Source organism: Ambystoma mexicanum, unplaced genomic scaffold (assembly GCF_040938575.1).
Source record: "Ambystoma mexicanum isolate Mex_15411 unplaced genomic scaffold, UKY_AmexF1_1 Mex_scaf10, whole genome shotgun sequence".
In the NCBI taxonomy this organism is placed as follows: Eukaryota; Metazoa; Chordata; class Amphibia; order Caudata; family Ambystomatidae; genus Ambystoma; species Ambystoma mexicanum.
Genome location: NW_027182325.1, coordinates 2,022,501 through 2,030,000, shown reverse-complemented (window position 1 = coordinate 2,030,000; position 7,500 = coordinate 2,022,501). Strand labels below are relative to the sequence as shown.

The 7,500-nt window shown below is 47.9% G+C and overlaps 23 non-coding genes and 5 pseudogenes across 23 annotated transcripts in view; all 28 read right to left on the bottom strand.

Annotated features, from left to right (window-relative positions):
• LOC138540944 (5S ribosomal RNA) overlaps nucleotides 1–37 on the bottom strand; it is a 119-nt gene extending 82 nt beyond the window's left edge. Inside the window, exon 1 of the ribosomal RNA XR_011288967.1 lies at nucleotides 1–37. This exon is cut by the window's left edge and continues 82 nt beyond it. This is a non-coding gene — a ribosomal RNA (5S ribosomal RNA).
• Nucleotides 38–143: 106 nt separating this feature from the next.
• LOC138538712 (5S ribosomal RNA) lies at nucleotides 144–262 on the bottom strand. The gene has a single exon (XR_011286801.1). It is a non-coding gene; the product is annotated as a 5S ribosomal RNA (ribosomal RNA).
• Nucleotides 263–726: 464 nt separating this feature from the next.
• LOC138540704 (5S ribosomal RNA) lies at nucleotides 727–845 on the bottom strand. The gene has a single exon (XR_011288741.1). It is a non-coding gene; the product is annotated as a 5S ribosomal RNA (ribosomal RNA).
• A 105-nt stretch (nucleotides 846–950) lies between these two features.
• LOC138549674 (5S ribosomal RNA) lies at nucleotides 951–1,069 on the bottom strand. Its single transcript, XR_011293449.1, has one exon. It is a non-coding gene; the product is annotated as a 5S ribosomal RNA (ribosomal RNA).
• A 105-nt stretch (nucleotides 1,070–1,174) lies between these two features.
• On the bottom strand, nucleotides 1,175–1,293 carry LOC138549663 (5S ribosomal RNA). Its single transcript, XR_011293438.1, has one exon. It is a non-coding gene; the product is annotated as a 5S ribosomal RNA (ribosomal RNA).
• Nucleotides 1,294–1,399: 106 nt separating this feature from the next.
• On the bottom strand, nucleotides 1,400–1,518 carry LOC138542043 (5S ribosomal RNA). The gene has a single exon (XR_011290033.1). It is a non-coding gene; the product is annotated as a 5S ribosomal RNA (ribosomal RNA).
• Nucleotides 1,519–1,624: 106 nt separating this feature from the next.
• On the bottom strand, nucleotides 1,625–1,733 carry LOC138546850 (5S ribosomal RNA; annotated as a pseudogene).
• Nucleotides 1,734–1,839: 106 nt separating this feature from the next.
• LOC138542032 (5S ribosomal RNA) lies at nucleotides 1,840–1,958 on the bottom strand. Its single transcript, XR_011290022.1, has one exon. It is a non-coding gene; the product is annotated as a 5S ribosomal RNA (ribosomal RNA).
• A 105-nt stretch (nucleotides 1,959–2,063) lies between these two features.
• LOC138549496 (5S ribosomal RNA) lies at nucleotides 2,064–2,182 on the bottom strand. The gene has a single exon (XR_011293278.1). It is a non-coding gene; the product is annotated as a 5S ribosomal RNA (ribosomal RNA).
• Nucleotides 2,183–2,645: 463 nt separating this feature from the next.
• LOC138546762 (5S ribosomal RNA) lies at nucleotides 2,646–2,754 on the bottom strand (annotated as a pseudogene).
• Nucleotides 2,755–2,860: 106 nt separating this feature from the next.
• LOC138539138 (5S ribosomal RNA) lies at nucleotides 2,861–2,979 on the bottom strand. The gene has a single exon (XR_011287215.1). It is a non-coding gene; the product is annotated as a 5S ribosomal RNA (ribosomal RNA).
• Nucleotides 2,980–3,085: 106 nt separating this feature from the next.
• LOC138537063 (5S ribosomal RNA) lies at nucleotides 3,086–3,204 on the bottom strand. Its single transcript, XR_011285212.1, has one exon. It is a non-coding gene; the product is annotated as a 5S ribosomal RNA (ribosomal RNA).
• Nucleotides 3,205–3,310: 106 nt separating this feature from the next.
• On the bottom strand, nucleotides 3,311–3,429 carry LOC138549651 (5S ribosomal RNA). Its single transcript, XR_011293427.1, has one exon. It is a non-coding gene; the product is annotated as a 5S ribosomal RNA (ribosomal RNA).
• Nucleotides 3,430–3,535: 106 nt separating this feature from the next.
• On the bottom strand, nucleotides 3,536–3,654 carry LOC138548460 (5S ribosomal RNA). Its single transcript, XR_011292262.1, has one exon. It is a non-coding gene; the product is annotated as a 5S ribosomal RNA (ribosomal RNA).
• A 106-nt stretch (nucleotides 3,655–3,760) lies between these two features.
• LOC138541569 (5S ribosomal RNA) lies at nucleotides 3,761–3,879 on the bottom strand. Its single transcript, XR_011289572.1, has one exon. It is a non-coding gene; the product is annotated as a 5S ribosomal RNA (ribosomal RNA).
• A 106-nt stretch (nucleotides 3,880–3,985) lies between these two features.
• LOC138539937 (5S ribosomal RNA) lies at nucleotides 3,986–4,104 on the bottom strand. Its single transcript, XR_011287996.1, has one exon. It is a non-coding gene; the product is annotated as a 5S ribosomal RNA (ribosomal RNA).
• Nucleotides 4,105–4,210: 106 nt separating this feature from the next.
• LOC138542473 (5S ribosomal RNA) lies at nucleotides 4,211–4,329 on the bottom strand. Its single transcript, XR_011290453.1, has one exon. It is a non-coding gene; the product is annotated as a 5S ribosomal RNA (ribosomal RNA).
• Nucleotides 4,330–4,792: 463 nt separating this feature from the next.
• On the bottom strand, nucleotides 4,793–4,901 carry LOC138546438 (5S ribosomal RNA; annotated as a pseudogene).
• A 106-nt stretch (nucleotides 4,902–5,007) lies between these two features.
• LOC138540584 (5S ribosomal RNA) lies at nucleotides 5,008–5,126 on the bottom strand. Its single transcript, XR_011288627.1, has one exon. It is a non-coding gene; the product is annotated as a 5S ribosomal RNA (ribosomal RNA).
• A 106-nt stretch (nucleotides 5,127–5,232) lies between these two features.
• On the bottom strand, nucleotides 5,233–5,351 carry LOC138541220 (5S ribosomal RNA). The gene has a single exon (XR_011289232.1). It is a non-coding gene; the product is annotated as a 5S ribosomal RNA (ribosomal RNA).
• A 106-nt stretch (nucleotides 5,352–5,457) lies between these two features.
• Nucleotides 5,458–5,576, bottom strand: LOC138542152 (5S ribosomal RNA). Its single transcript, XR_011290140.1, has one exon. It is a non-coding gene; the product is annotated as a 5S ribosomal RNA (ribosomal RNA).
• Nucleotides 5,577–5,682: 106 nt separating this feature from the next.
• Nucleotides 5,683–5,801, bottom strand: LOC138538711 (5S ribosomal RNA). Its single transcript, XR_011286800.1, has one exon. It is a non-coding gene; the product is annotated as a 5S ribosomal RNA (ribosomal RNA).
• A 454-nt stretch (nucleotides 5,802–6,255) lies between these two features.
• LOC138543539 (5S ribosomal RNA) lies at nucleotides 6,256–6,364 on the bottom strand (annotated as a pseudogene).
• Nucleotides 6,365–6,469: 105 nt separating this feature from the next.
• LOC138549639 (5S ribosomal RNA) lies at nucleotides 6,470–6,588 on the bottom strand. Its single transcript, XR_011293416.1, has one exon. It is a non-coding gene; the product is annotated as a 5S ribosomal RNA (ribosomal RNA).
• Nucleotides 6,589–6,694: 106 nt separating this feature from the next.
• Nucleotides 6,695–6,813, bottom strand: LOC138542020 (5S ribosomal RNA). The gene has a single exon (XR_011290011.1). It is a non-coding gene; the product is annotated as a 5S ribosomal RNA (ribosomal RNA).
• A 106-nt stretch (nucleotides 6,814–6,919) lies between these two features.
• On the bottom strand, nucleotides 6,920–7,028 carry LOC138544407 (5S ribosomal RNA; annotated as a pseudogene).
• Nucleotides 7,029–7,134: 106 nt separating this feature from the next.
• On the bottom strand, nucleotides 7,135–7,253 carry LOC138542009 (5S ribosomal RNA). The gene has a single exon (XR_011290000.1). It is a non-coding gene; the product is annotated as a 5S ribosomal RNA (ribosomal RNA).
• A 106-nt stretch (nucleotides 7,254–7,359) lies between these two features.
• On the bottom strand, nucleotides 7,360–7,478 carry LOC138549494 (5S ribosomal RNA). The gene has a single exon (XR_011293277.1). It is a non-coding gene; the product is annotated as a 5S ribosomal RNA (ribosomal RNA).
• Nucleotides 7,479–7,500: the final 22 nt, after the last annotated feature.

The following is a 7,500-nucleotide window of genomic DNA, read 5'->3' as shown; positions in this document are numbered from 1 at the left end:
CGAGATCGGGCGCATTCTGTGTGGTGTGGCCGTAGGCTCTGGTTCTTGTGAGTTTTGTACTTTTAAGCATCTAGTCGGCTAGACCTTGCAGTTTTAAAAGGCAATTGAGAAAGGGCTCACTTCCTGAACTTGGAGCACAAAAAAGCCTACAGCACCTGGTATTCCCAGGCGGTCTCCCATCCAGGTACTAACTAGGCCTGACACTGCTTAACTTCCGAGATCAGTCGAGATCGGGTGCATTCAGTGTGGTGTGGCCGTAGGCTCTAGGAATGCTAAGAATATTACTCTTATGCATTTGCATTTAGTAAGCTAAGCCATGCAGCCACTTGCAACATGATACCACGCTCATCGCTCGATCAGGCTCGATCAGGCGAGATATATAAGACTGGTGGGCCCATTCAGGACTCCTATGTCTGGTAGGATAACTTTAATTCATCCATCCTGTGTCTGTTGCAGGGAGGTGGAGAGAACAATCAACACAATAATGGTTTTCTTTCATGCCTCTTGAAGGACTCAATATTCTCTGTACTGCATTACATGTGAAAGTTGATTTATTACCCATGAACACACTACCTGTATGCTAATTCTATGTAAAAAGGTAGCTCCAGCCCTCATGATGTTGTCCAACATTTCCGCTATAAAACGGGATACAATTATTTTGGAAACATACCAAATTTGAAAAATAATTGAGAAGTTGCGCAATTACTAATCATGGAGCACAAAAAAAGCCTACAGCACCTGGTATTCCCAGGCAGTCTCCCATCCAGGTACTAACTAGGCCCGACCCTGCTTAGCTTCCGAGATCAGACGAGATCGGGCGCATTCAGTGTGGTGTGGCCGTAGGCTCTGGGCCTAGTGAGTTTGTACTTTTAAGCATCTAGTCGGCTAGACCTTGCAGTTTTGAAAGGCAATTGTGAAATGGCTCACTTCCTGAACTTGGAGCACAAAAAAGCCTACAGCACCTGGTATTCCCAGGTGGTCTCCCATCCAGGTACTAACTAGGCCCGACACTGCTTAGCTTCCGAGATCAGACGAGATCGGGCGCATTCAGTGTGGTGTGGCCGTAGGCTCTGGGCCTAGTGAGTTTGTACTTTTAAGCATCTAGTCGGCTAGACCTTGCAGTTTTGAAAGGCAATTGTGAAATGGCTCACTTCCTGAACTTGGAGCACAAAAAAGCCTACAGCACCTGGTATTCCCAGGTGGTCTCCCATCCAGGTACTAACTAGGCCCGACACTGCTTAGCTTCCGAGATCAGACGAGATCGGGCGCATTCAGTGTGGTGTGGCCGTAGGCTCTGGGCCTAGTGAGTTTTGTACTTTTAAGCATCTAGTCGGCTAGACCTTGCAGTTTTGAAAGGCAATTGAGAAATGGCTCACTTCCTGAACTTGGAGTACAAAAAAGCCTACAGCACCTGGTATTCCCAGGCGGTCTCCCATCCAGGTACTAACTAGGCCCGACACTGCTTAGCTTCTGAGATCAGACGAGATCAGGCGCATTCAGTGTGGTGTGGCCGTAGGCTCTGGGCCTAGTGAGTGTTGTACTTTTAAGCATCTAGTCGGCTAGACCTTGCAGTTTTAAAAGGCAATTGAGAAAGGGCTCACTTCCTGAACTTGGAGCACAAAAAAGCCTACAGCACCTGGTATTCCCAGGCGGTCTCCCATCCAGATACTAACGAGGCCCGACACTGCTTAGTTTCCGAGATCGGGCGCATTCAGTGTGGTGTGGCCGTAGGGTCTGGGCCTTGTGAGTTTTGTACTTTTAAGCATCTAGTCGGCTAGACCTTGCAGTTTTGAAAGGCAATTGAGAAATGGCTCACTTCCTGAACTTGGAGTACAAAAAAGCCTACAGCACCTGGTATTCCCAGGCGGTCTCCCATCCAGGTACTAACTAGGCCCGACACTGCTTAGCTTCTGAGATCAGACGAGATCAGGCGCATTCAGTGTGGTGTGGCCGTAGGCTCTGGGCCTAGTGAGTTTTGGACTTTTAAGCATCTAGTTGGCTAGACCTTGCAGTTTTGAAAGGCAATGAGAAAGGGCTCACTTCCTGAACTTGGAGCACAAAAAAGCCTACAGCACCTGGTATTCCCAGGCGGTCTCCCATCCAGGTACTAACTAGGCCTAACACTGCTTAACTTCCGAGATCAGACGAGATCGGGTGCATTCAGTGTGGTGTGGCCATAGGCTCTAGGAATGCTAAGAATATTACTCTTATGCATTTGCATTTAGTAAGCTAAGCCATGCAGCCACTTGCAACATGATACCACGCTCATCGCTCGATCAGGCTCGATCAGGCGAGATATATAAGACTGGTGGGCCCATTCAGGACTCCTATGTCTGGTAGGATAACTTTAATTCATCCATCCTGTGTCTGTTGCAGGGAGGTGGAGAGAACAATCAACACAATAATGGTTTTCTTTCATGCCTCTTGAAGGACTCAATATTCTCTGTACTGCATTACATGTGAAAGTCGATTTATTACCCATGAACACACTACCTGTATGCTAATTCTATGTAAAAAGGTAGCTCCAGCCCTCATGATGTTGTCCAACATTTCCGCTATAAAACGGGATACAATTATTTTGGAAACATACCAAATTTGAAAAATAATTGAGAAGTTGCGCAATTACTAATCATGGAGCACAAAAAAGCCTACAGCACCTGGTATTCCCAGGCAGTCTCCCATCCAGATACTAACTAGGCCTGACTCTGCTTAGCTTCCGAGATCGGGCGCATTCAGTGTGGTGTGGCCGTAGGCTCTGGGCCTAGTGAGTTTTGTACTTTTAAGCATCTAGTCGGCTAGACCTTGCAGTTTTGAAAGGCAATTGTGAAATGGCTCACTTCCTGAACTTGGAGCACAAAAAAGCCTACAGCACCTGGTATTCCCAGGTGGTCTCCCATCCAGGTACTAACTAGGCCTGACACTGCTTAGCTTCCGAGATCAGACGAGATCGGGCGCAATCAGTGTGGTGTGGCCGTAGGCTCTGGGCCTAGTGAGTTTTGTACTTTTAAGCATCTAGTCAGCTAGACCTTGCAGTTTTGAAAGGCAATTGAGAAATGGCTCACTTCCTGAACTTGGAGCACAAAAAAGCCTACAGCACCTGGTATTCCCAGGCGGTCTCCCATCCAGGTACTAACGAGGCCCGACACTGCTTAGCTTCCGAGATCAGACGAGATCGGGCGCAATCAGTGTGGTGTGGCCGTAGGCTCTGGGCCTAGTGAGTTTTGTACTTTTAAGCATCTAGTCAGCTAGACCTTGCAATTTTGAAAGGCAATTGAGAAATGGCTCACTTCCTGAACTTGGAGCACAAAAAAGCCTACAGCACCTGGTATTCCCAGGTGGTCTCCCATCCAGGTACTAACTAGGCCCGACACTGCTTAGCTTCCGAGATCAGACGAGATCGGGCGCATTCAGTGTGGTGTGGCCGTAGGCTCTGGGCCTAGTGAGTTTTGTACTTTTAAGCATCTAGTCGGCTAGACCTTGCAGTTTTGAAAGGCAATTGAGAAATGGCTCACTTCCTGAACTTGGAGCACAAAAAAGCCTACAGCACCTGGTATTCCCAGGTGGTCTCCCATCCAGGTACTAACTAGGCCCGACACTGCTTAGCTTCCGAGATCAGACGAGATCGGGAGCAATCAGTGTGGTGTGGCCGTAGGCTCTGGGCCTAGTGAGTTTTGTACTTTTAAGCATCTAGTCAGCTAGACCTTGCAGTTTTGAAAGGCAATTGAGAAATGGCTCACTTCCTGAACTTGGAGCACAAAAAAGCCTACAGCACCTGGTATTCCCAGGCGGTCTCCCATCCAGGTACTAACGAGGCCCGACACTGCTTAGCTTCCGAGATCAGACGAGATCGGGCGCATTCAGTGTGCTGTGGCCGTAGGCTCTGGTTCTTGTGAGTTTTGTACTTTTAAGCATCTAGTCGGCTAGACCTTGCAGTTTTGAAAGGCAATTGAGAAATGGCTCACTTCCTGAACTTGGAGTACAAAAAAGCCTACAGCACCTGGTATTCCCAGGCGGTCTTCCATCCAGGTACTAACTAGGCCCGACACTGCTTAGCTTCTGAGATCAGACGAGATCAGGCACATTCAGTGTGGTGTGGCCGTAGGCTCTGGGCCTAGTGAGTTTTGTACTTTTAAGCATCTAGTCGGCTAGACCTTGCAGTTTTAAAAGGCAATTGAGAAAGGGCTCACTTCCTGAACTTGGAGCACAAAAAAGCCTACAGCACCTGGTATTCCCAGGTTGTCTCCCATCCAGGTACTAACTAGGCCTGACACTGCTTAACTTCCGAGATCAGTCGAGATCGGGTGCATTCAGTGTGGTGTGGCCGTAGGCTCTAGGAATGCTAAGAATATTACTCTTATGCATTTGCATTTAGTAAGCTAAGCCATGCAGCCACTTGCAACATGATACCACGCTCATCGCTCGATCAGGCTCGATCAGGCGAGATATATAAGACTGGTGGGCCCATTCAGGACTCCTATGTCTGGTAGGATAACTTTAATTCATCCATCCTGTGTCTGTTGCAGGGAGGTGGAGAGAACAATCAACACAATAATGGTTTTCTTTCATGCCTCTTGAAGGACTCAATATTCTCTGTACTGCATTACATGTGAAAGTCGATTTATTACCCATGAACACACTACCTGTATGCTAATTCTATGTAAAAAGGTAGCTCCAGCCCTCATGATGTTGTCCAACATTTCCGCTATAAAACGGGATACAATTATTTTGGAAACATACCAAATTTGAAAAATAATTGAGAAGTTGCGCAATTACTAATCATGGAGCACAAAAAAGCCTACAGCACCTGGTATTCCCAGGCAGTCTCCCATCCAGGTACTAACTAGGCCTGACCCTGCTTAGCTTCCGAGATCGGGCACATTCAGTGTGGTGTGGCCGTAGGCTCTGGGCCTAGTGAGTTTTGTACTTTTAAGCATCTAGTCGGCTAGACCTTGCAGTTTTGAAAGGCAATTGTGAAATGGCTCACTTCCTGAACTTGGAGCACAAAAAAGCCTCCAGCACCTGGTATTCCCAGGTGGTCTCCCATCCAGGTACTAACTAGGCCCGACACTGCTTAGCTTCCGAGATCAGACGAGATCGGGCGCAATCAGTGTGGTGTGGCCGTAGGCTCTGGGCCTAGTGAGTTTTGTACTTTTAAGCATCTAGTCGGCTAGACCTTGCAGTTTTGAAAGGCAATTGTGAAATGGCTCACTTCCTGAACTTGGAGCACAAAAAAGCCTCCAGCACCTGGTATTCCCAGGTGGTCTCCCATCCAGGTACTAACGAGGCCCGACACTGCTTAGCTTCCGAGATCAGACGAGATCGGGCGCATTCAGTGTGGTGTGGCCGTAGGCTCTGGTTCTTGTGAGTTTTGTACTTTTAAGCATCTAGTCGGCTAGACCTTGCAGTTTTGAAAGGCAATTGAGAAATGGCTCACTTCCTGAACTTGGAGTACAAAAAAGCCTACAGCACCTGGTATTCCCAGGCGGTCTTCCATCCAGGTACTAACTAGGCCCGACACTGCTTAGCTTCTGAGATCAGACGAGATCAGTCACATTCAGTGTGGTGTGGCCGTAGGCTCTGGGCCTAGTGAGTTTTGTACTTTTAAGCATCTAGTCGGCTAGACCTTGCAGTTTTAAAAGGCAATTGAGAAAGGGCTCACTTCCTGAACTTGGAGCACAAAAAAGCCTACAGCACCTGGTATTCCCAGGCGGTCTCCCATCCAGGTACTAACTAGGCCTGACACTGCTTAACTTCCGAGATCAGTCGAGATCGGGTGCATTCAGTGTGGTGTGGCCGTAGGCTCTAGGAATGCTAAGAATATTACTCTTATGCATTTGCATTTAGTAAGCTAAGCCATGCAGCCACTTGCAACATGATACCACGCTCATCGCTCGATCAGGCGAGATATATAAGACTGGTGGGCCCATTCAGGACTCCTATGTCTGGTAGGATAACTTTAATTCATCCATCCTGTGTCTGTTGCAGGGAGGTGGAGAGAACAATCAACACAATAATGGTTTTCTTTCATGCCTCTTGAAGGACTCAATATTCTCTGTACTGCATTACATGTGAAAGTTGATTTATTACCCATGAACACACTACCTGTATGCTAATTCTATGTAAAAAGGTAGCTCCAGCCCTCATGATGGTGTCCAACATTTCCGCTATAAAACGGGATACAATTATTTTGGAAACATACCAAATTTGAAAAATAATTGAGAAGTTGCGCAATTACTAATCAGGGAGCACAAAAAAAGCCTACAGCACCTGGTATTCCCAGGCAGTCTCCCATCCAGGTACTAACTAGGCCCGACCCTGCTTAGCTTCCGAGATCGGGCGCATTCAGTGTGGTGTGGCCGTAGGCTCTGGGCCTAGTGAGTTTGTACTTTTAAGCATCTAGTCGGCTAGACCTTGCAGTTTTGAAAGGAAATTGTGAAATGGCTCACTTCCTGAACTTGGAGCACAAAAAAGCCTACAGCACCTGGTATTCCCAGGTGGTCTCCCATCCAGGTACTAACTAGGCCCGACACTGCTTAGCTTCCGAGATCAGACGAGATCGGGCGCATTCAGTGTGGTGTGGCCGTAGGCTCTGGGCCTAGTGAGTTTTGTACTTTTAAGCATCTAGTCGGCTAGACCTTGCAGTTTTGAAAGGCAATTGAGAAATGGCTCACTTCCTGAACTTGGAGTACAAAAAAGCCTACAGCACCTGGTATTCCCAGGCGGTCTCCCATCCAGGTACTAACTAGGCCCGACACTGCTTAGCTTCTGAGATCAGACGAGATCAGGCGCATTCAGTGTGGTGTGGCCGTAGGCTCTGGGCCTAGTGAGTGTTGTACTTTTAAGCATCTAGTCGGCTAGACCTTGCAGTTTTAAAAGGCAATTGAGAAAGGGCTCACTTCCTGAACTTGGAGCACAAAAAAGCCTACAGCACCTGGTATTCCCAGGCGGTCTCCCATCCAGATACTAACGAGGCCCGACACTGCTTAGCTTCCGAGATCGGGCGCATTCAGTGTGGTGTGGCCGTAGGGTCTGGGCCTTGTGAGTTTTGTACTTTTAAGCATCTAGTCGGCTAGACCTTGCAGTTTTGAAAGGCAATTGAGAAATGGCTCACTTCCTGAACTTGGAGTACAAAAAAGCCTACAGCACCTGGTATTCCCAGGCGGTCTCCCATCCAGGTACTAACTAGGCCCGACACTGCTTAGCTTCTGAGATCAGACGAGATCAGGCGCATTCAGTGTGGTGTGGCCGTAGGCTCTGGGCCTAGTGAGTTTTGTACTTTTAAGCATCTAGTCGGCTAGACCTTGCAGTTTTGAAAGGCAATTGAGAAAGGGCTCACTTCCTGAACTTGGAGCACAAAAAAGCCTACAGCACCTGGTATTCCCAGGCGGTCTCCCATCCAGGTACTAACTAGGCCTAACACTGCTTAACTTCCGAGATCAGACGAGATCGGGTGCATTCAGTGTGGTGTGGCCATAGGCTCTAGGAATGCTAAGAATATTA